This window comes from Corella eumyota, chromosome 6, assembly GCF_963082875.1.
Source record: "Corella eumyota chromosome 6, kaCorEumy4.1, whole genome shotgun sequence".
NCBI classification, from domain to species: Eukaryota; Metazoa; Chordata; class Ascidiacea; order Phlebobranchia; family Corellidae; genus Corella; species Corella eumyota.
This window is the reverse complement of record NC_137495.1, coordinates 10,830,312-10,855,280: the sequence shown is the minus strand read 5'-3', so window position 1 is coordinate 10,855,280 and position 24,969 is coordinate 10,830,312. Positions and strand designations below refer to the sequence as shown.

Here is a 24,969-nt window from a genome sequence, read left to right as displayed (position 1 = left end):
TTTAAAGTTTAAAAAACGAACCAAAAATTGTAATTAAAATAGAAACGAATGAGATAATTTAATTTTGCGCGCTTTTGATCTACCGCAGCCTTCCGGCTAAAATAATTAAAAAAATTGACATTTTTAAAATAGAAAGATTTAAATATCTAAATTATTTCACGCTTTAAATACTTTTATTTCCGACAATGATTAAAAAAACGTAACTCTTTTTCGACACAATACTTGTATTAACTATATACTTTATGCAGTTTGTTTAAACTGGAAATGGTTAATAATTTGGTGTTAACAACTTATTTTGTAACTTTTTTAGTCAAATTAGAATTTTACAGCCAATGTTTGTAACGTCATAACGCACTTACTTGTTAACAAACAAGTGCTATTTCAGTTTTTTAACAACACTTTTTTTTTAATAATATAAAAAATATTAACTTGGAATTTTTGCGTGACCGACGCTCATTTAAAAAAAAAACTTTTTTTTCGTAATAGTTATTCAATTTTTAATTTTTTGGGCATTTTTTTAGTACGATAGTAGTTGCCCAGAATCAAAAAACAACAACGTTTTTAGCTTGTAGAGCGAAAACTACTACTTTTTGTGACCGACGCTCTTTAAAAAAAACTGCGATACATTGTAATGGATTAAAAACGTTTTTTAGAGTTTAAAAATACAACAAAAAGACAACCAGTACTTTAATAGATAACGTAGAATATAATATTTATAACCATTTTAAAATTTAAAGGTTTGTCTAAAAAAACGAGTAAAAGTGTAAGAGTAAAATTAATGCTGTTTTTTGTGTAATTTTTTCGCTCTACCTAAAAACGTATTTTTTGTACTTTTTAGGTAGTATAAAAAGTAAAATAAGGTTTTTAATTAAACTTAAGCCTATAAGCCGCCATAAAATTATAATAAAAACTCATTTGTGGAATTTTTATATTATTTGTCCAGTTTTGGTGGAACTACCTACCCATATGATAAATGATGGGCGGCGAACAAAATTAAAAACATATTGTTATGTCTGTGTGTATCGAAGTCATTGATGGACAAGAGTCAAAACATTACAAGATAAGAAAACAAGACTAAGCTAAAAAACAAGTTGCGTTACCATGCATGATATGGCTTTACAGTTAATACAGCCGACATCTTTTGCAAGAAATATATGATTAATTTAAATTCACTAATGAAGAAGGTGACAACTATAGGCATGTGTTCACGAAGTTTAAATTTTTGTCAGCCAATGAAAAATGTTCTTTTTGAAACATTTAAGTTTTCTAAGAGATACCAAAGGTGGTAAACCTTTTGACAGATAAGTGAGTGACATAAAAGGGCTTATGAATGGTTGTGAGTTTGGAGATCAAGCTTAGGAATTAACGATAATTGTTTAAGAGAATATAAACTGATTCCACAAGATTTAATTAAAATGGGCTAAGCAAATATATATATATATATGCAATGAGCGAAAAAAACAGCCTCTGTCCTACAAGTTTAAGATATAACGATAAGAATTCAAAGACGAAGCGTCCATGTTAAACAACTTTTTATTCTTGTAAAAACCAACAACTAACAGTCCTTTATTTAATAAATTTGCTACAGTTCGCTTTATACAATGTTAACTTTTTCTTTGAAACTGTAATCTTATTTACGTACCTATGAATGTATAATGTATTAACTAAACTAAAACATATATACACTGGCGTCGATCCTGGGGGTAGAGATACCTCAATTTTTAATTTTAGTAAGTGCTGAATATATGTGGCACTCTTAGAATATTTGCAAAATTTTGCATTTTTGGCGTAAAAATTTATATGTATATACGCAATCTAAAAAATTTCACGATAATAAATACTTGTTTTTTTGCAACGCCTGTAATGCGTTACAGCTGATTAAATCATTTAACCTTCTGGCGGTTGCATGGAAATTTACTTTGCAAGAAACAAAAGTTTTTTTTATGAAGTGTAAAAAATAACGTTAAAGAGGTGTTTCTATAAATTTGTTAGTTCTGTTAATAATTTTGAAGTGAAATGTGCATGTATATTATTTTTTTATGAAACCGTATATCAATAAATAATTGGTTTATCTTTTCTGTATTACTACAACTTTCTGCTTTAAATTTTTTAGTAAACTCACTAATCACATATCCTTTTACTAGATGACGTATTTTATGACAAGAGGTAGTTTAAAGGTCACAAAGCTTTTTGTTAATGGTGCAATAGGCAAAAAATTATATTTGTTAATATAAACTGGGTTCATGCTGCCGTCCCCACCAAAGCGGATACGTAAAAACGATGAAGTTCATCAGGGCTCTGTACCTCTGCTTCAGATCCCTGCCCCTCCGAGGGAAAGTTATGCTTTACGTATTTTCTTTTATATTGGACGAAACAGCAGATATTTAAAACAAAGAGCAGTGCAGTATTTGTGTTAGATTTTGCACAAAAGAATTTAAAATAGAGGTGTATTTTGGGTTTTACGAAACCCAGTCCACTGATGCAGCCACGCTATTTTGAATTGCAAAGGACACTGTTCTTTGGATGGGCTGGCTTTTTTTTTGCTGAGAGGACGAGGCTATGTTAGAGCTAGCAACATTTCAGGTAAGCTAAGCGGCCTTCGGCATAGAATACGGTGCCAAAATCCAAAAGTTCCTTTTAAGTACTATAACGGACATTTGCTGGACTTAGTTTGTCAAGATGCTTGTAAAAAAATGTTCATGTTTTCCAAACACTTGAGTTACTAACCCAGTAGTCAGTTTTATTCGGGAATCACCGAAACGTCTATTTTTTTGAGGCGATTGTTGCCAAAAACGACAACGGTTTTGGGAGTTTGCTCCGTCCCTTCTGCCCAACTCGCTCGCTATTGCGACTGCAATGCATTTACATTGGCCTGAAAAATTATGAAAGATTTTTTTGACCAAATTTACAAAGACAATACTCAATTAAGTAAAATCGATCAACTATATACTTCCTCCCCATATCTTTTTTATATTTGTCTTCTGCAGCGTATTCTTTCAACCATTGATCCAATACACAAAACAGTACAGGGAAAAAACGTAACCACTGGTTACGTTATGGATTCCCTCGAAACTTTGTGTACCATAATGGAAGCCGACGAAAAATTACCCAAAAATTTTAATTCCCTTTTTCCACGAGTGCAAAAAGCAGGTGACAGCATCGAAATTGGATCTACCTTGCGTGCCAAGGCGGTCAAGGGCTCTAGGCCAACGGACTTCTTTCAATATGGAAAGCAATATCTTCCAACTTTTCAGCCAAGTCTATTGCAAGATATTTTTAAGCACTATTCAAAGTGCTAGGTCGATTACCAGAGGGACTTTCTCGCCTTTGCCTTGCAATTTCAAAAATTGCTGGAGGACCCAAATATAAAAGCCTCTGAATTCGACGAGGTAAATGCATTTTACGATGGTGATTGGTCCACCTATATTAAAAGTGGTTTGCGCGAATTTGCTTTGCGTGATATGGATCCGAATCTATTTGCAGCCCTCGTGACTTATTTGATACTTCCTACATCGACATGCGAGGCTGGAATGTCGTTTAGTTTGCTTCACAGAATAAAACCTACCTGCCAAACACTCAAACTCAGCAACGTCTTAACAACCTTGCTGTAATGGCTACCTACCAAGAATACGCAAAATCCATTCCAGTCGAGCTATCAATGGCGGCATTTATAGATGAAAATTCGATGCCATGGGCCAATTTGGCGTAAGGATTGCAATTTCACTTCACTTTTTGTTCATAGTTTTAATTTAACGTTGTTTAAAATAAATGATTCTTTAAGTTTATTATTGTTTTCTACTAAAAAAAGGTTGGTTTAAATGGCATATTCTGCGCCCACGTTGTAGATTGTGTAAAAGGTAATAATTGTAGGTAATAATTGTACTTCCGTTGGTTAAAGACCAACGTGGTCTGTTGTCTTTACATTAAGATTATGACTATGTAAAGTCAAGGTAAACCAAATATAAGCCTTTAAAAACGTTTTTTTAGAAGAGAAGTAATTATTTTTGGCATCCCTAACATTAGTAAAAAAAATAATTTGGTTGTTATGTTTTTGGCATATGTAATTCCACTCTTTCTTGACTTTTTGAAATATTACTGTATAAAACAAATGTGAAAATTAAAATTTATTGCTTTCCATTACTAAACGTATAAAAGTATTTTCTTAATATTATCCAAAACATTTCTTTCCCGTTTGCCTTCATTTGTTATAGAATCATACATTATTACTTTACATTAAATAAAGTCAATTACCTAAAAATGAAATTATGCTTAGGCCTATATTAAAAAAACGGAATTGTACAACAAAAGAAAAATATAGAAAGTAAGTAAAATAACTTACTATTATTATCCAAGAAAAATGTTGCCATTATGCAAGTCTTATAAAACATTTGCATGACCTGTAACAAAACTATTTATTAATAAGCCAATATTAAGAAAAAATTTAAAATAAAACTCAAAATGGGGTTTCTTTCTGCTGTTCGAAATCGACCTTTTATAAACCGCTCGAAACCATACAGCATGGAAATTGCCATAAAAATGTTGTTCATCTGAAAATCGGTTTAATAATACTTGCTTTAAAAAAGTGAACAACCCAACCACGTTAATACAAAACTTTGCCCTAGGCTATACCTGTTGTACCACACTTGCCACAAATGCATCCATGACCTAAGAAGTAATTATACTAAATTAAATTAAATAATGTTTAGTTAACGCATTACCTACCTGATATATAAGAGATCATAATTGTAAAACTGTAATATTCGACCTAGCCTTGAGTGTGTTCAAATCCAAATTTGGTTTATTTCAATTTAGTCGGGTTCAAAATTTACTTAATTATTACCACTAACAAATCGTTTATCGTAAGATACTAAGTAAAATAAGAATGTATTAGAAGCTTTCATTTTTTCAACCTAGATTTTTTGGATTTACTTTTTACGTTTTTATATTTGAAATTTTTTCATTAATACGAAGGGTTGCTAGAAGCTTCGGCCAGAAGGTTCGACCTGCAAAAAACGCGGGGGGTCGGTGACGAAATTGCCGCGTAAAATGACAGTTTAAGACCATATTTTACCGATATTTAAAATAAAATTTGACAACAAAAAATTATACATAAAAAAAATTTGGTGGTTACGAAAAATATATATGTTAGTTTTTAGAATATTAATTTTTTTTTAAATTTTTGTTCCAAAAATGTCTTTTTAAAAAGGATTAAAGACGGGCGCTTATGGCCTGCATAATTTTTTATTTAACTGCGGGAAGTCTACAACGTAAAGCCCGCGTTTGATGTCAACGTAAGACTGTATTTTATCGAAATTCAAAAAAAAAAATTTGGTTGTTACGATAAATTTATATGTTAGTTTATAGAATATTTATTTTTTTAAGATTTTTGTCTTAAAAACGTAATTTTAAAACGGATTAAAAACAGGCACTTATGGCTTATAAAATTTACTTTCAGCCTGCATAATTTTTCGTCTAACTGCGGTAAGTCCACGACGTAAAGCCGCGTTTGACGTCAACGTAACACCGTATTTTATTGAAATTTAAAATAAGTTTCATAAAAAGTATAATATATAAAAAAATTTAATTGGTTGTTACGATAAATATATGTGTCAGTTTTTAGAATATTTATTTTTTTAAAAATTTTTGTCCCAAAAATGTATTTTTAAAACGGATTAAAGACGGGCGCTTATGGGTTAAAAGTTTGCGTTAGGTTTTTAGCTCGGAACTTATTTAACCGACATTTAAAAGTTAAAAAATGATGTTAATGGCGAGCAGTTCTACGAACAAAACATATGCATTTTGTAAAGAAAAACTTTATTTTTAAAATAAAAAAGGCACACGTAAACATAACAAATACGGAAAAAAAGAATTTAAATTCGAGCAAATATCTAAAGGTTGGCTCGCAGATCTTTTTTGTATATTTAAATATGTTGTCATTCTGTTTTTTATATTTTTTTCGCTGACGTCTTTTTAGTTTTTTTCTCAAAAACTAAGTGCACCTGAAAAACAAAAAGCAAAAAATGTTAGAAAAGTCGGTAACAAAATTCTCAGGGTAGTAACATAAAATTATCTTTAATTATAACTAACATAATTCATTTATTACTGATATTACTATTTACCTGTTGTGTTACAAAGTCCACCTCGCACGTATACTTTGTATACGCTCCACGATGAAGGGGTCCACACTCGGTTATCGATCCACTGTGTCCGGAAGTATCTAAGGAATTTTTTTGTTGCTCCTGTACCGCCTTTTTTCCAGATTTTTAAAAAGACCGGGAATGTGGCTTTTTGACATGTAGCAAAGAGCCATTGCCCTTTTAAAAATTTTATGACTCCCGTTGTCTTTTTTATAAATGGACGTGACCCGCCTAAAATGTAAGTTTTTCAAACGTTATAAAAAATGTAATGGTAATAGAATAAGTTATTAAACTAACGTCAAACTTATTTACAAATTTAAACTATAAAAAAATAAACAATATTAACCTATTTTAAATGTAAAATATTTGTAAAACTTACTATCTGATATATTTCTATAAACACCTCGGCAGAAATTGAAAGAACATCCACGGCGTTGAACTGTTGGCATAATTTCAGCGAAGGCCTTCCATTGTGCCAGCTCAAAATCCATAGTTGCAGACTTACACAACGGAGGGAATTGCAACTTATCGATGAGAGCACCAAGTACTTTTACGTGATCAGACGTTTGTCGCCTTGACATCAAAACGAACGCTAGTTTGTAACGCTACGTTGTCTTTTGAGAAACATAATAATTACTAAAGATTATATTACTGACAGTGAGATGATAATAATGTCTTAATAGTATATTGCTTAATATAAGTTAAATAGTATCTAAAGTAAGTATTATGAAATAACTTTTTTTACATGTTTTATTACATTAATATAAAATTAAAATAATATATGTTACCTGTTTCATGTTACCCTCTTTCCGCACAAGGCATGGATTAAAAAAAGCTGGACAAATGACTTTCTTACGACTTTAAAAGTCGAATACAAATACCAATGTTTTGCCTTTTGTAAAAAATTTAGCTGCACCCCCGTGGCAAAAATGATGTGCCTATACCCGCCTTCGTTTATGTCGTGCACAAAAAAGTCCTCCGTAATCTGATCGTCCAGTAGCGGCGAATCAATGGAACTTGGGTCTTTAGGTCGTCGGTCACCCCTGTACGAATTGGTTGTCCTTGACAATGAACTTAAGGCTGGAAGTGCCGGACAAAGTCTTCCAGGGACAACAAGTTCCTGCATTGTAGCCTGGACAATGGCCCCAGCTAAGGCGTAAGGGTTCTCGTGCCCTCGGCGCTTAGCCGTAGCTTGTACAACACTGGCTACGTTTGATCCTAAAATTAGCAAGTGTTACATGGGTTTACTTAATAACTACATTTTTTTACGACTAATCCATTAGATTTACAAATATTTTAATTTAAATGAGTCAGTTACGGTTCTTACCTGGTGAAGAAGGGTAATTATGCTCACGGGTCGAGGCAGCAAATCGTGAATTTTTTGCAAAACAGTTGCACAGCACAGTATCTTTTTATTTTGAACAGAACAACGCCATAATGTCGACGTATTAGATTGGCTCTTTATCGTGAAAGAGTACCTAAAATTTTAATAGTTATTTATTTATTAGTAAGATCAACCGGCAGCGTGGTGTAGTGGTAAGAACACTTGCTACACCACACATGAGATCGTGTGTTCAATCCCCACTGATCTCATGCTGTAGCGCCCTTGAGTAAGCCGCTATAAACGGTATAAACTCCTGCTGAGCCAGCACTTAATCAGCAGCATAATTACCGGGCAATTATAGTCTCTATAATATCCCAAACTGCCACAGGCAACTCGAGACTGATGGTACTCTATGTTTAAGTCGCGCATTCGACTTTACCACATCGAGGATAAAGATAAGGAGCACAGTTTCAGTCGATACTTTTTAGGATTAAAATTTTCCTAACCTTACTTCATACAAGAGTCTTTTACAGCGTTTATTTGTTCAAGCAAATCCTCAAATTAACGAAAACATTTTACTTAAGGTGGTAAAGGTTCATGATTTTTACTTTGGGTATTTTATTGTCAATTATGCTTAAATACTTGCTTGATTAATAAAAAAATAAGATCAATATTTTGCTTTTAAATTTAGTTTGGTTATATTTTACGACATTGATGCGTGTTTGTTTGCTGAAATTTAGTCTAGTTAATAAAAAGGTTTTAATTTACTGTGTAATTTTTTTTATAAAAAAAAGGTTTAAACGATTTCGAACCAAATGTCATTTTTTTAAAATAAATCAAGTTAAAATGAAACTACTGGGTGTGGGGTTCGTCCCCACGCGGACATTCGTCCATTGGAACTTAAGTCCAACGCCTTAACCACTCGGCCAACCCATAAAGTGTAAAAGCCTTGTTAAGATGCTAATAAACATAAATCTAAAGTAGTAAGCCACCAATTGTGATTGACAGCCTTTTTTAACATTCGTTTGATTAAAATTTGACAATTTGTTCAGCAAAATTATATTAAAATTCTGTTTTTAAAAATTATACAAATAACATATATACTTTATTCAAATAGGAACAAAGTTTAGTTGTTCGAGTCCAGCCGATAACGCATTTTTATTTCAATTTCATTACAAAATTAATTTAAATCATGCTAGCTGCTCCGAGAATCCAATATAACAGTTGTCGTGGCCGAGTGGTTAAGGCGATAGACTTGAAATATATTGGGCTCTGCCCGCGCAGGTTAGAATCCTACCGACAACGCATTATTTTAGTTTAAATACGAATTTAATTAACTAATTAAAATCACGCGAGGTGCTCCGTGAATGGAACATTAGAGTTGTCGTGGCCGAGTGGTGGAGGCTATAGGTTTAAGTTCTTTGAGGCTCTGCCCGCGCAGGTTCGACTCATGTCGACAACGCATTACTTTATGCTTTAATGCAATTTTAAATAATTTGATTAAATCACGCTGGCTGCTTCGAGAATCCAACATAAGAGTTGGCGTGGCCAAGTCATTAAGGCAATCAACTTGATATCTTTTGCGCTTTGCCGGCGTAGGTTCGAATCCTGTCGACAACGGATTTTTTTATTTTAGTTTTAATACAATTTTAATTTTTTAACTAAAATCACGCTTGCTGCCTTAAAGGGAATAAAGAGTTTTTCCACATAAAAATAAGTAACATTGTGCGGTGGATATCGTTGGACAGTACCTTCATAAAAAAAACTTTTACTGGTCGTGCGGTAAATGATAAATGATTAGGCGCTAAATGGGGATCGATTCCAGGACCTCCTTTTTACTAAACAGGCGCTTTAACACTATGCCATAATGCCTTCAAAGAGAGACAATGCATCAGTTATGTCGTTACAAACAAATGTATTTAAAATAAAGTAACGTATCTTAATATTTAAATTCTTGTCGAAAACTCCTAAATTGAACGATCTATGCATCATAACGTTAAAACGCACGTCAAAAATAAGAAAACTATTTCTACACCGGAAATCGAAGCTGGACCGTCTCTGGGTGAAAACCAGAAATCCCAAGCTTGACAAGCATTATCTTTACCACTGTTGTTTGATATTGTCTCCAAGATAAGGTTTGTTAAAAATAAAGTGTAGTAAATTTATTAATTAATAACTGCCTTTAGTTGTCGGTTGTTTACAAAAATATAAAATTCTGTCCAATTTCTTTCAAAATTAAACGCTAAATTAAGTAATGGTAAATGGTAAAAAAAGAAGCAAACAAAAAATTCGTCCGCGGGTGGGCTTGAACCACCAACCTTTCAGTTAACAGCCGAACGCGCTAACCGAATGCGCCACAGAGACGACATCGGTTGAGATCTTATTCCGTCGGTTGTGATCTTATTCCGTCGATTATGATCTTATTCCCTTAGTTGCGATCTTATTTCGTCGATTGTGATCTTATTCCCTTAGTTGCGATCTTATTCCGTCGATTATGATCTTAATCCCATAGTTGCGATCTTATTCCGTCGGTTGCGATCTTATTCCGTCGGTTTAGATCTTATTCCGTCAGTTATGATCTTATTCCGTCAGTTGTGATCTTATTCCGTCGGTTTAGATCTTATTCCGTCGGTTGTGATTTTACGGCCAACTTGAGATAAGTCTGATAGGAGAGGAGAATCATATCGCAGTTTTTATTTAAATAAATTAAATATTATTTTCACTATGGATGCAGTTACTACTGTGATGCTATTCTGTCAAAGTTTTTATTCATTTGAGTTGATATAAATACGTTAGTTGTTCAATTCACTTGTGATACTATTCTTGTAATGATTTTGTTACTGGCTTTGTCTAATTACTGTAAATGAAATTTTATTCCTAAAATATCTAAATCCGTTTATGATCTTATTGATGGCATTCAAACAAACATATGATATGCAGTATGCCGGTAGACTAAAATGCACAGGCAAAAATACGACTTTTAAAATGTTTAATTTTATACAATGATAGTGGTAAAATATATTTTTAATTTCAATCCACAACAATTGCAAAGAAATTTTCCATACTTAATGCAGAAAAATTGAAATTTTGCGATTACTAAAACAATATAACTATAAAATTTTGTAAAAATTTTAATATTATTCGTGGGAATTTAACGAGCTCTTTTATAATCTTTATTTTAAAAAAGCAAAAACAGTTTGACTTATAACATCAATTATAATATAATTATCGTTTCCAAATTTTCCGATTTATTGTTTTTCGTCTTCGTCTGATCATTCGTTTATTTTGTTATACAGGGTTTCTAGGTTTTTTATACAGGGTTTCTAGGATATGCACGCTAATACGTTTGTGCTCCTGAACGATATCTTCTGCATTTATTTCTTCGCAAGAGGTCGATTGTTTAAACATTTTAAAATTTAAAGTTATAATAAGTAGTTAGTCTAAACTGACTCATTTAAAATAGATTATTGACTTATTTTAATTATTTAAAAAAAATATATTTACACAATTAAGAGTTACGATCAGCGCTTATCTTTGTTGTCATAGATCGCCAATTTACTGATCAATATAAACATATAAAATATAGCTATTATACTTAAATATATAACTACACATCTGTTGTAGCTTTGTAAATTTTATCATATATATAGCTTAAAAAGGTATGCTTGCGAACTGGTACAGACAGGAACGTTTATTATTATTTGTGAGAAAGTGTCTAAATCCGCCAAAGTCTTTTTATTGATTTGGCCCAAAAGCGTTGTGATGGAAATAGCAGAAATGATTTATTAGTTTAAACTTATTTTCATCTTAAAAAAAAATCAAGAATAAAAAATGTTTGAAGTACTGCCTTATTAATTTTTTTTATAATTGTATGATTTAAAGTTTAATTTCAAGAAATTTTAATATTAAATTAGTGAACATTGTTGATTTAGGTGTTAAATATTAGGTAGGTCTATAAAAAAGTATTATTGTTATAAACTTTACTTTTATTTTAAGAATTTCCTTACCATTGTCGGTATTACAATCGCAAGTGAAAGATGGTGTGGAAAATGTGGGGATGACGAGTTTATTGGATCGTTATCTTAATCGACCTGATTTGCAACAATTCCAAAATCTCAGTTTGGCAGAATTTTGTTCTAAGTATAGAGTTATCTATGATGATTCAAAAGATGAAGCAGATGATGGAGATGTATTAGAGTATTCTGTGTTTTTATTAAAAAATGACTCTGTTTTTATTAAAAAAATGGTCGTATTAAGAAAAGGTAAGTTACATGTTTTTTTTATAATGCAATGTGTTATAACTATTCCAGTTCAATAAAGAACGGAATGGAGATCTTTATTTTGAAAGAATCTTGCGATTGTATTTTTCTCATCATCATTTAGATGAACTCATGCCTGATGGTTATAGCACTTACGAAGAATTCTATAAGAATGGAGAAATTTTCACAACTGATTCTGTTTTGAATGTGAAGGATGTCGTAATTATAACATGGCAGACTTCACAAGCCACATTGAAGAAAAAGCATTAGAAACAGCGGCAGAATCAATTATTTAAAAATTATTTTCGTCCTTTAAAGATGTTTAAAAGAAGCTGGTGATGCACATATTAACGTTTGTAAAACTGATTTAATATATTTATATTGAAAAGGGTGATATCGCATACAATTATTTTTTTTTAAAGAACGCAATAATTGTGTCAAAGTAATTTTAAATTCATCATCACAACAAGCAAAAATACTTACAACTAGATTTATTTGATAAATAAAATACGATTTAAAATTATTTGATCATTTTTAAAATTAATCTCTATTAATAAATAAAGATAATCATGAACATTAATTAATTAAGATTATCAACTAAATTATTAAAGCAAATTTTATGTATTTAATTATTAGATAAATGTTTATCATTATTATTTTCTATTTAATTTAAAAGATTGCGGTTCGAGTCCACCCAGGGTCAAATATATAATCGTATTTTTTTTACAATTTTGCTTTGCAAATTTGATAGAAATGTCGCAAATCGGTCGTTTCTGTGTCACAATCATTGGCGCGTTTAGCTCTTTAACCGAAAGGTTGGAGGTTCGAGTCCGCCCAAGGACGAAACTAGTTTTTTCTCATTTTTATTATCATTGTAATTTTGCTTTGCAAATTTAGTAGAAATGTCGCGAATTAGTCGTATTTGTGTCGCAATAGATTGGCGCGTTTTGCTCTTAACCGAAAGGTTGAAGGTTCGGGCCCATTCATGAACGAAATATATTATTACATTTTTATTAGATTAATTTCCTTTGCAAATTCAAACAAAGTGGGCGAAATAATCGTCTCTGTCGCGCAATCGGTTAGGGCGTTCAGCTGTTAGGAGAAAGTTTGAAGGTTTAAGTCCACCCAGGGCCAAATTTATTTTGTTACATTTTTATTATTATAATTTTGATCTCTAAATTTAGACCAAGTGTGGCAAAAAATGTCGTCTCTATGGCGCAATCAGTTAGCGAGTTCGTCTGTTAACCGAAAGGTTGGTTGTTCGAGTCCACCCAACGTCAAATATATTTTGTTACATTTTTATTATTATAATTTTAATCTTCAGATTCAATCCAAGTGTAGCAATGATTGTCGTCTCTGTGGCGCAATCGGTTAGCGCGTTCGGCTGTTAACCGAAAGGTTGGTGGTTCAAGACCACACAGGGACGAATTTTTTGTTTGCTTCATTTTTATTACCATAATAATGTTTTGCAAATTTCATAAAAATGTCGCGAATCAGTTGGGTTGCAATGGTTGGCGCATTTGGCTATTAACTATTAACTTCCATTAAATCAATCATCTGATTTTGAATTTATAAAATTATTTCCGTTTTTTAAAGGTGTTTAAAAAAAGCTGGTGATGCACATGTTAACGTTTGTAAAACTGTTTTGATATATTTATATTGAAAAGAGTGATATCCCATACAATTATTTTTTTTTTAAAGAATGCAATAATTATGTCAAAGTAATTTTAAATTCATCATCACAACAAGCAAAAATACTTACAACTAGATTTATTTAATAAATAAAATACGATTTAAAATCATTTATTCATTTTTAAAATTAATCTCTATTAATAAATGAAGATAATCATGAACATTATTTAATTAAGATTATCAACTAAATTATTAAATCAAATTTTATGTATTTAATTATTAGATAAATGTTTATCATTATTATTTTCTATTTAATTAAAAAGATTGCGGTTCGAGTCCACCCAGGGTCAAATATATAATCGTCTTATTTTTACAATTTTGCTTTGCAAATTTGATAAAAATGTTGCAAATCGGTCGTTTCTGTGTCACAATCATTGGCGCGTTAGCTCTTTAACCGAAAGGTTGGAGGTTCGAGCCCGCACAAGGACGAAACTAGTTTTTTCTCATTTTTATTATCATTATAATTTTGCTTTGCAAATTTAGTAGAAATGTCGCGAATTAGTCGTATTTGTGTCGCAATAGATTGGCGCGTTTTGCTCTTAACCGAAAGGTTGAAAGTTCGGGCCCATTCATGAACGAAATATATTATTACATTTTTATTATATTAATTTGCTTTGCAAATTCAAACAAAGTGGGCAAAATAATCGTCTCCGTCGCGCAATCGGTTAGGGCGTTCAGCTGTTAGGAGAAAGTTTGAAGGTTTAAGTCCACCCAGGGTCAAATTTATTTTGTTAAACATTTCTTTTATTATAATTTTGATCTTGCTTCATTTTTATTACCATAATAATGTTTTGCAAATTTAATAAAAATGTCGCGAATCAGTTGTTGTTGTGTTGCAATGGTTGGCGCATTTGGCTATTAACCGAAAGGCCAACCCAGAGATAAAAATAGTTTTCTTGATATTTAAAATATTTTCTTTGCAAATTTGTTTGAAACTCTTTACACATGGAACCTCCAACTTCGTTTTTCTGGAATTAAACCATTATTTTAACGATTTATTTTAGCTTTTGATTAAAGGCAAATGTTTGTTTTAAAGACGAAGGGCAATTTTGTTCTACTGAACAGAAGCCACTCAATAAACATGGATTTGAACATTACTTAATTTAGCGTTTAATTTTGAAAGAAATTAGACAGAATTTGATATTCTTGTAAACAACCGACAACTAAAGGCAGTTATTAATTAATAAATTTACAACACTCCATTTTTAACAAAACTTATCCTAGAAACAATATCAAACATCGGTGGTAAAGTTTATGCTTGTCAAGCTTGGGATTTCTGGTTTTCACCCAGACGGTTCGGCTTCGATTTCCGGTGTAGAAATAGTTTTTTTTATTTTCGACGTGCGTTTTAACGTTATGATGCATAGATCATTCAATTTGGGAGTTTTCAACAAGAATTTAAATATTAAAATACTTTATTTTATTTTAAATACATTTGTTTGTAACGACATAACTGATACATTGACTTTCTTTAAAGGCATTATAACATAGTGTTAAAGCGCCTGCCTAGTAAAAAGGAGGTCCTGGGATCGATCCCCATTAGCGTCAATCATTTACCGCACGACCAGTAAAAGTTTTTTTATGAAGGTACTGTCCAACGATATCCACCGAACAACGTTACTTATTTTTATGTGGAAAAACTCTTTGTTTCCTTTAAGACAGCTAGGGTGATTTTAGTTAAAAAATTAAAAAAACTCGTTGTCGGCAGGATTCGAATATGTGCGGACAGCGCCTAAAACATTGTAAGTCTATTGCCTTAACCACTCGGCCACGACAACTGTTTTGTTTACTTTTCAAGGTAACTTTAATTAATTTTGTATTTAAAATTGTATTTATTTAATTAAATTTGTAATTAAAAAATGCAAAAAAAATGCGTTTTCGGCAGGATTTGAACTTGTGCCTGCAGAGCTGAATAGGTTCCTTTTTGATAGCCTTTACCAATAGGTCACGACAACTCTTGCTTTTCCTTCTTAAAACAGCTAGCGTGATTTTATTCAATTATTTAAATGCTTGTCCCATGGCATTGTCATTTTTTCATGGTTTTTGTGATTTAATTATTTTTATTTTATCATTTACAGTAATATGTGTAGATATGCAGTTTCTTAACAGTTATAATTGCTGTTATTCTTTTGACCGTTTCTAACAACCAACAACTAACTTTGTTTCTATTTGAATAAGGTATATATGCTATTTGCATAATTTTTAAAAACAAAATTTTATAAAATTTTGCTGAACAAATTGTCAAATTTTAAACAAACGAATGTTAAATTTTAACATTTTTTATCGAATTTTAATCAAACGAATCTTATTTGTAGACTAACAATTAATAAAGTTAAAAGAAAAAAGGCATATTGTTCGTAGGCCAATAGACATTCTTTGTTACAACTCAAGTTGTAGGATCACATCTGTAAAACTTCATATATGTTTAATAAATGAGCAAAAGTGATAAAAATTCGAATTGCTGGTTGTGGGTAGATGGCCAGCTGCAAATATTTGTTGCAACTTTTACATTAATTTACTTTTGTTAATAAAAGGATTTAAAATAATTTTTGTCGCAATTACAAAAATAATTATGGTTACTAAATTAAAGATTTTGCAATATAATAACAGTTTTATATATCTAATCGTGTTATTTAAATAAATTTCAGCAAACAAACACGCATCGATGTCGTATAATATAATCAAACTAAATTTAAAAGCAAAATATTTACATTATTTTTTAGTAATCAAGCAAGTATTTAAGCATAATTTCACGAAGCCCAATCACTACTTTAACCTAATCTAATTGTTTATTTTTGTTTTATTAATTTTAAAATGATTTAAAAAAAATTAGGCAAGGGTCACCCTTTCCTATGCAAAAAGGTACAAATTTTTTGCCCTTTTATATAACGTCACAATGCCATTGTGAAATGAAACCGACTTTATCAATTGCATCGTGTGATTCAATTAGCAACCGTAACTCTGTGTGTGATGAAAAGTGAACAAATAAATATGTCTTAAGCATAAATAAGTATTTCGCGTACTTAAAGTAGGAACAATTTTGCTAAATGAAATACGAGCGCGCCAGGACTCGAACCTGGAATCTTCTGCTCCGTAGGCAGACGCGTTATCCATTGCGCCACGCACCCGCAATGTCCAATTTGATAAATAATGTTTTCTTAATCAAAACTTTAAAAATGCTTAGTCTGTCCAAACAACATGGTTTGGACTTCAAAGTAAATTTAGTGTTAATTTTTTTTAAATAGTCGGAATCTCATATTCTTGTACACAACCAATCTTTAAGAACAATCAAAAATATTAAATTTGCTACTTGTGCAAAAACATTGCACAGAATATCAAGAAAAAAGTACAAAAAACTATTAAAATTTAGTCGACTTTTTTTACATTCGCGAGTTAGAATTTGCATAAGCTATTAATTACAGTCGAAAGATAAACAAAAGCCTAATTTAACATAAACGTCAGGTTAGGTTTACAAATCTTCGTGGAGTTTAAAATTTAACGTATTATTTTAAAGTAATCAGAAAAAATTATTTTTAAAATAACTACCAACTTCATTATAGTAAAATAATATTAGGCGTTTCTGGGGATTGAACCCAGGATCTCCTGTTTACGGGACAGACGCTTCATCACTAAGCATAAAAGCCTCGGTAACTAAATGATTAAAATACTGATTCGATTCAAAAGTTTTTTTAAACAAGATAAAATTTGTTATCACTAATTATGCAATCCTGTCTGGTAATGTTCAGGCAAGTGGTGGGTAATATAAGGGAGTTTTGAAAAAACACTGACCTTTAAGATTTGTTCTGCAATCTAGTCCACCATCTAGCAAGATTTGTTAAACGTTGTCTTTTAAAAAAGATAAAGGTGTACTTTCCAAGTTTTTTATAGCCAAAATTGGTTCATCTACCTTTAAGATTAATGAAAAAATACAGATTCTTTAACTTCCATTAAATCACTCATCTGATTTTGAATTTATAAAATTATTTTCGTCCTTTAAAGATGTTTAAAAGAAGCTGGTGATGCACATATTAACGTTTGTAAAACTGATTTAATATATTTATATTGAAAAGGGTGATATCGCATACAATTATTTTTTTTTAAAGAACGCAATAATTGTGTCAAAGTAATTTTAAATTCATCATCACAACAAGCAAAAATACTTACAACTAGATTTATTTGATAAATAAAATACGATTTAAAATTATTTGATCATTTTTAAAATTAATCTCTATTAATAAATAAAGATAATCATGAACATTAATTAATTAAGATTATCAACTAAATTATTAAAGCAAATTTTATGTATTTAATTATTAGATAAATGTTTATCATTATTATTTTCTATTTAATTTAAAAGATTGCGGTTCGAGTCCACCCAGGGTCAAATATATAATCGTATTTTTTTTACAATTTTGCTTTGCAAATTTGATAGAAATGTCGCAAATCGGTCGTTTCTGTGTCACAATCATTGGCGCGTTTAGCTCTTTAACCGAAAGGTTGGAGGTTCGAGTCCGCCCAAGGACGAAACTAGTTTTTTCTCATTTTTATTATCATTGTAATTTTGCTTTGCAAATTTAGTAGAAATGTCGCGAATTAGTCGTATTTGTGTCGCAATAGATTGGCGCGTTTTGCTCTTAACCGAAAGGTTGAAGGTTCGGGCCCATTCATGAACGAAATATATTATTACATTTTTATTAGATTAATTTCCTTTGCAAATTCAAACAAAGTGGGCGAAATAATCGTCTCTGTCGCGCAATCGGTTAGGGCGTTCAGCTGTTAGGAGAAAGTTTGAAGGTTTAAGTCCACCCAGGGCCAAATTTATTTTGTTACATTTTTATTATTATAATTTTGATCTCTAAATTTAGACCAAGTGTGGCAAAAAATGTCGTCTCTATGGCGCAATCAGTTAGCGAGTTCGTCTGTTAACCGAAAGGTTGGTTGTTCGAGTCCACCCAACGTCAAATATATTTTGTTACATTTTTATTATTATAATTTTAATCTTCAGATTCAATCCAAGTGTAGCAATGATTGTCGTCTCTGTGGCGCAATCGGTTAGCGCGTTCGGCTGTTAACCGAAAGGTTGGTGGTTCAAGACCACACAGGGACGAATTTTTTGTTTGCTTCATTTTTATTACCATAATAATGTTTTGCAAATTTCATAAAAATGTCGCGAATCAGTTGGGTTGCAATGGTTGGCGCATTTGGCTATTAACTATTAACTTCCATTAAATCAATCATCTGATTTTGAATTTATAAAATTATTTCCGTTTTTTAAAGGTGTTTAAAAAAAGCTGGTGATGCACATGTTAACGTTTGTAAAACTGTTTTGATATATTTATATTGAAAAGAGTGATATCCCATACAATTATTTTTTTTTTAAAGAATGCAATAATTATGTCAAAGTAATTTTAAATTCATCATCACAACAAGCAAAAATACTTACAACTAGATTTATTTAATAAATAAAATACGATTTAAAATCATTTATTCATTTTTAAAATTAATCTCTATTAATAAATGAAGATAATCATGAACATTATTTAATTAAGATTATCAACTAAATTATTAAATCAAATTTTATGTATTTAATTATTAGATAAATGTTTATCATTATTATTTTCTATTTAATTAAAAAGATTGCGGTTCGAGTCCACCCAGGGTCAAATATATAATCGTCTTATTTTTACAATTTTGCTTTGCAAATTTGATAAAAATGTTGCAAATCGGTCGTTTCTGTGTCACAATCATTGGCGCGTTAGCTCTTTAACCGAAAGGTTGGAGGTTCGAGCCCGCACAAGGACGAAACTAGTTTTTTCTCATTTTTATTATCATTATAATTTTGCTTTGCAAATTTAGTAGAAATGTCGCGAATTAGTCGTATTTGTGTCGCAATAGATTGGCGCGTTTTGCTCTTAACCGAAAGGTTGAAAGTTCGGGCCCATTCATGAACGAAATATATTATTACATTTTTATTATATTAATTTGCTTTGCAAATTCAAACAAAGTGGGCAAAATAATCGTCTCCGTCGCGCAATCGGTTAGGGCGTTCAGCTGTTAGGAGAAAGTTTGAAGGTTTAAGTCCACCCAGGGTCAAATTTATTTTGTTAAACATTTCTTTTATTATAATTTTGATCTTGCTTCATTTTTATTACCATAATAATGTTTTGCAAATTTAATAAAAATGTCGCGAATCAGTTGTTGTTGTGTTGCAATGGTTGGCGCATTTGGCTATTAACCGAAAGGCCAACCCAGAGATAAAAATAGTTTTCTTGATATTTAAAATATTTTCTTTGCAAATTTGTTTGAAACTCTTTACACATGGAACCTCCAACTTCGTTTTTCTGGAATTAAACCATTATTTTAACGATTTATTTTAGCTTTTGATTAAAGGCAAATGTTTGTTTTAAAGACGAAGGGCAATTTTGTTCTACTGAACAGAAGCCACTCAATAAACATGGATTTGAACATTACTTAATTTAGCGTTTAATTTTGAAAGAAATTAGACAGAATTTGATATTCTTGTAAACAACCGACAACTAAAGGCAGTTATTAATTAATAAATTTACAACACTCCATTTTTAACAAAACTTATCTTAGAAACAATATCAAACATCGGTGGTAAAGTTTATGCTTGTCAAGCTTGGGATTTCTGGTTTTCACCCAGACGGTTCGGCTTCGATTTCCGGTGTAGAAATAGTTTTTTTTATTTTCGACGTGCGTTTTAACGTTATGATGCATAGATCATTCAATTTGGGAGTTTTCAACAAGAATTTAAATATTAAAATACTTTATTTTATTTTAAATACATTTGTTTGTAACGACATAACTGATACATTGACTTTCTTTAAAGGCATTATAACATAGTGTTAAAGCGCCTGCCTAGTAAAAAGGAGGTCCTGGGATCGATCCCCATTAGCGTCAATCATTTACCGCACGACCAGTAAAAGTTTTTTTATGAAGGTACTGTCCAACGATATCCACCGAACAACGTTACTTATTTTTATGTGGAAAAACTCTTTGTTTCCTTTAAGACAGCTAGGGTGATTTTAGTTAAAAAATTAAAAAAACTCGTTGTCGGCAGGATTCGAATATGTGCGGACAGCGCCTAAAACATTGTAAGTCTATTGCCTTAACCACTCGGCCACGACAACTGTTTTGTTTACTTTTCAAGGTAACTTTAATTAATTTTGTATTTAAAATTGTATTTATTTAATTAAATTTGTAATTAAAAAATGCAAAAAAAATGCGTTTTCGGCAGGATTTGAACTTGTGCCTGCAGAGCTGAATAGGTTCCTTTTTGATAGCCTTTACCAATAGGTCACGACAACTCTTGCTTTTCCTTCTTAAAACAGCTAGCGTGATTTTATTCAATTATTTAAATGCTTGTCCCATGGCATTGTCATTTTTTCATGGTTTTTGTGATTTAATTATTTTTATTTTATCATTTACAGTAATATGTGTAGATATGCAGTTTCTTAACAGTTATAATTGCTGTTATTCTTTTGACCGTTTCTAACAACCAACAACTAACTTTGTTTCTATTTGAATAAGGTATATATGCTATTTGCATAATTTTTAAAAACAAAATTTTATAAAATTTTGCTGAACAAATTGTCAAATTTTAAACAAACGAATGTTAAATTTTAACATTTTTTATCGAATTTTAATCAAACGAATCTTATTTGTAGACTAACAATTAATAAAGTTAAAAGAAAAAAGGCATATTGTTCGTAGGCCAATAGACATTCTTTGTTACAACTCAAGTTGTAGGATCACATCTGTAAAACTTCATATATGTTTAATAAATGAGCAAAAGTGATAAAAATTCGAATTGCTGGTTGTGGGTAGATGGCCAGCTGCAAATATTTGTTGCAACTTTTACATTAATTTACTTTTGTTAATAAAAGGATTTAAAATAATTTTTGTCGCAATTACAAAAATAATTATGGTTACTAAATTAAAGGTTTTGCAATATAATAACAGTTTTATATATCTAATCGTGTTATTTAAATAAATTTCAGCAAACAAACACGCATCGATGTCGTATAATATAATCAAACTAAATTTAAAAGCAAAATATTTACATTATTTTTTAGTAATCAAGCAAGTATTTAAGCATAATTTCACGAAGCCCAATCACTACTTTAACCTAATCTAATTGTTTATTTTTGTTTTATTAATTTTAAAATGATTTAAAAAAAATTAGGCAAGGGTCACCCTTTCCTATGCAAAAAGGTACAAATTTTTTGCCCTTTTATATAACGTCACAATGCCATTGTGAAATGAAACCGACTTTATCAATTGCATCGTGTGATTCAATTAGCAACCGTAACTCTGTGTGTGATGAAAAGTGAACAAATAAATATGTCTTAAGCATAAATAAGTATTTCACGTACTTAAAGTAGGAACAATTTTGCTAAATGAAATACGAGCGCGCCAGGACTCGAACCTGGAATCTTCTGCTCCGTAGGCAGACGCGTTATCCATTGCGCCACGCACCCGCAATGTCCAATTTGATAAATAATATTTTCTTAATCAAAACTTTAAAAATGCTAAGTCGGTCCAAACAACATGGATTTGGACTTCAAAGTAAATTTAGTGTTAATTTTTTTTAAATAGTCGGAATCTCATATTCTTGTACACAACCAATCTTTAAGAACAATCAAAATTATTAAATTTGCTACTTGTGCAAAAACATTGCACAGAATATCAAGAAAAAAGTACAAAAAACTATTAAAATTTAGTCGACTTTTTTTACATTCGCGAGTTAGAATTTGCATAAGCTATTAATTACAGTCGAAAGATAAACAAAAGCCTAATTTAACATAAACGTCAGGTTAGGTTTACAAATCTTCGTGGAGTTTAAAATTTAACGTATTATTTTAAAGTAATCAGAAAAAATTATTTTTAAAATAACTACCAACTTCATTATAGTAAAATAATATTAGGCGTTTCTGGGGATTGAACCCAGGATCTCCTGTTTACGGGACAGACGCTTCATCACTAAGCATAAAAGCCTCGGTAACTAAATGATTAAAATACTGATTCGATTCAAAAGTTTTTTTAAACAAGATAAAATTTGTTATCACTAATTATGCAATCCTGTCTGGTAATGTTCAGGCAAGTGGTGGGTAATATAAGGGAGTTTTGAAAAAACACTGACCTTTAAGATTTGTTCTGCAATCTAGTCCACCATCTAGCAAGATTTGTTAAACGTTGTCTTTTAAAAAAGATAAAGGTGTACTTTCCAAGTTTTTTATAGCCAAAATTGGTTCATCTACCTTTAAGATTAATGAAAAAATACAGATTCTTTAACTTCCATTAAATCACTCATCTGATTTTGAATTTATAAAATTATTTTCGTCCTTTAAAGATGTTTAAAAGAAGCTGGTGATGCACATATTAACGTTTGTAAAACTGATTTAATATATTTATATTGAAAAGGGTGATATCGCATACAATTATTTTTTTTTAAAGAACGCAATAATTGTGTCAAAGTAATTTTAAATTCATCATCACAACAAGCAAAAATACTTACAACTAGATTTATTTGATAAATAAAATACGATTTAAAATTATTTGATCATTTTTAAAATTAATCTCTATTAATAAATAAAGATAATCATGAACATTAATTAATTAAGATTATCAACTAAATTATTAAAGCAAATTTTATGTATTTAATTATTAGATAAATGTTTATCATTATTATTTTCTATTTAATTTAAAAGATTGCGGTTCGAGTCCACCCAGGGTCAAATATATAATCGTATTTTTTTTACAATTTTGCTTTGCAAATTTGATAGAAATGTCGCAAATCGGTCGTTTCTGTGTCACAATCATTGGCGCGTTTAGCTCTTTAACCGAAAGGTTGGAGGTTCGAGTCCGCCCAAGGACGAAACTAGTTTTTTCTCATTTTTATTATCATTGTAATTTTGCTTTGCAAATTTAGTAGAAATGTCGCGAATTAGTCGTATTTGTGTCGCAATAGATTGGCGCGTTTTGCTCTTAACCGAAAGGTTGAAGGTTCGGGCCCATTCATGAACGAAATATATTATTACATTTTTATTATATTAATTTCCTTTGCAAATTCAAACAAAGTGGGCGAAATAATCGTCTCTGTCGCGCAATCGGTTAGGGCGTTCAGCTGTTAGGAGAAAGTTTGAAGGTTTAAGTCCACCCAGGGCCAAATTTATTTTGTTACATTTTTATTATTATAATTTTGATCTCCAAATTTAGACCAAGTGTGGCAAAAAATGTCGTCTCTATGGCGCAATCAGTTAGCGAGTTCGTCTGTTAACCGAAAGGTTGGTTGTTCGAGTCCACCCAACGTCAAATATATTTTGTTACATTTTTATTATTATAATTTTAATCTTCAGATTCAATCCAAGTGTAGCAATGAATGTCGTCTCTGTGGCGCAATCGGTTAGCGCGTTCGGCTGTTAACCGAAAGGTTGGTGGTTCAAGCCCACCCAGGGACGAATTTTTTGTTTGCTTCATTTTTATTACCATAATAATGTTTTGCAAATTTCATAAAAATGTCGCGAATCAGTTGGGTTGCAATGGTTGGCGCATTTGGCTATTAACTATTAACTTCCATTAAATCAATCATCTGATTTTGAATTTATAAAATTATTTCCGTTTTTTAAAGGTGTTTAAAAAAAGCTGGTGATGCACATGTTAACGTTTGTAAAACTGTTTTGATATATTTATATTGAAAAGAGTGATATCCCATACAATTATTTTTTTTTTAAAGAATGCAATAATTGTGTCAAAGTAATTTTAAATTCATCATCACAACAAGCAAAAATACTTACAACTAGATTTATTTAATAAATAAAATACGATTTAAAATCATTTATTCATTTTTAAAATTAATCTCTATTAATAAATGAAGATAATCATGAACATTATTTAATTAAGATTATCAACTAAATTATTAAATCAAATTTTATGTATTTAATTATTAGATAAATGTTTATCATTATTATTTTCTATTTAATTAAAAAGATTGCGGTTCGAGTCCACCCAGGGTCAAATATATAATCGTCTTATTTTTACAATTTTGCTTTGCAAATTTGATAAAAATGTTGCAAATCGGTCGTTTCTGTGTCACAATCATTGGCGCGTTAGCTCTTTAACCGAAAGGTTGGAGGTTCGAGCCCGCACAAGGACGAAACTAGTTTTTTCTCATTTTTATTATCATTATAATTTTGCTTTGCAAATTTAGTAGAAATGTCGCGAATTAGTCGTATTTGTGTCGCAATAGATTGGCGCGTTTTGCTCTTAACCGAAAGGTTGAAAGTTCGGGCCCATTCATGAACGAAATATATTATTACATTTTTATTATATTAATTTGCTTTGCAAATTCAAACAAAGTGGGCAAAATAATCGTCTCCGTCGCGCAATCGGTTAGGGCGTTCAGCTGTTAGGAGAAAGTTTGAAGGTTTAAGTCCACCCAGGGTCAAATTTATTTTGTTAAACATTTCTTTTATTATAATTTTGATCTTGCTTCATTTTTATTACCATAATAATGTTTTGCAAATTTAATAAAAAT

The 24,969-nt window shown here is 30.8% G+C and overlaps 5 non-coding genes across 5 annotated transcripts; 3 read left to right on the top strand and 2 right to left on the bottom strand.

Moving 5' to 3' along the window:
* The first annotated feature begins 8,684 nt into the window (after positions 1 to 8,684).
* Trnas-uga (transfer RNA serine (anticodon UGA)) lies at positions 8,685 to 8,766 on the top strand. Its single transcript has one exon. It is a non-coding gene; the product is annotated as a tRNA-Ser (tRNA).
* A 7,701-nt stretch (positions 8,767 to 16,467) lies between these two features.
* On the bottom strand, positions 16,468 to 16,540 carry Trnar-acg (transfer RNA arginine (anticodon ACG)). Its single transcript has one exon. It is a non-coding gene; the product is annotated as a tRNA-Arg (tRNA).
* A 1,905-nt stretch (positions 16,541 to 18,445) lies between these two features.
* On the top strand, positions 18,446 to 18,519 carry Trnan-guu (transfer RNA asparagine (anticodon GUU)). The gene has a single exon. It is a non-coding gene; the product is annotated as a tRNA-Asn (tRNA).
* A 3,321-nt stretch (positions 18,520 to 21,840) lies between these two features.
* Positions 21,841 to 21,913, bottom strand: Trnar-acg (transfer RNA arginine (anticodon ACG)). The gene has a single exon. It is a non-coding gene; the product is annotated as a tRNA-Arg (tRNA).
* A 1,906-nt stretch (positions 21,914 to 23,819) lies between these two features.
* Positions 23,820 to 23,893, top strand: Trnan-guu (transfer RNA asparagine (anticodon GUU)). The gene has a single exon. It is a non-coding gene; the product is annotated as a tRNA-Asn (tRNA).
* Positions 23,894 to 24,969: the final 1,076 nt, after the last annotated feature.